Source organism: Cucurbita pepo, unplaced genomic scaffold, assembly GCF_002806865.2.
Source record: "Cucurbita pepo subsp. pepo cultivar mu-cu-16 unplaced genomic scaffold, ASM280686v2 Cp4.1_scaffold009929, whole genome shotgun sequence".
NCBI lineage: Eukaryota > Viridiplantae > Streptophyta > Magnoliopsida > Cucurbitales > Cucurbitaceae > Cucurbita > Cucurbita pepo.
The window spans coordinates 1-415 of record NW_019655819.1 but is presented as its reverse complement, the minus strand read 5'-3'; the positions used below and the strand labels follow the sequence as shown (position 1 = coordinate 415).

The following is a 415-nucleotide window of genomic DNA, read 5'->3' as shown; positions in this document are numbered from 1 at the left end:
TCCAATTGGGATCACATGTGGACCCACCTGGCACTTATCCTCCTATGTTCTCACAGGAAAGCATGGATGATATTATTATTTTGTATGCAGAGACCAGAAAGTGAATGAGGAAATTTCCAAATGAAAAATTCCCAAATAAGATCTTTGTTAAACTAATTGGAAAGAGGCGGCTTCTCTTTCTTTTCTTTTCCCCAAGGATGATGGCACATGGGTGACAAAGCAGCAGCCATCGCCTTCTTCTTATAAATAGTGAGTTGAGGAGTCAATTTAGACATATCTCATTCTTAGCAGCTTAGCTCATTAGTAGAGATCCTTACAAGCATAGTTTCTTGCTTTCATTTCTTACTCTGCTGATTTCTTTCAATAGGGTGTGGTGGAAAAGGAGAGTAATTTTGTTAGGTAAGAAGGAAAGATT

General features: G+C 38.3%; 1 long non-coding RNA gene across 1 annotated transcript; it reads left to right on the top strand.

Annotated features, from left to right (window-relative positions):
* The first annotated feature begins 9 nt into the window (after positions 1–9).
* Positions 10–415, top strand: LOC111787308. The gene is made up of 2 exons (XR_002813946.1): positions 10–249; positions 368–415. It is a non-coding gene; the product is annotated as an uncharacterized LOC111787308 (long non-coding RNA).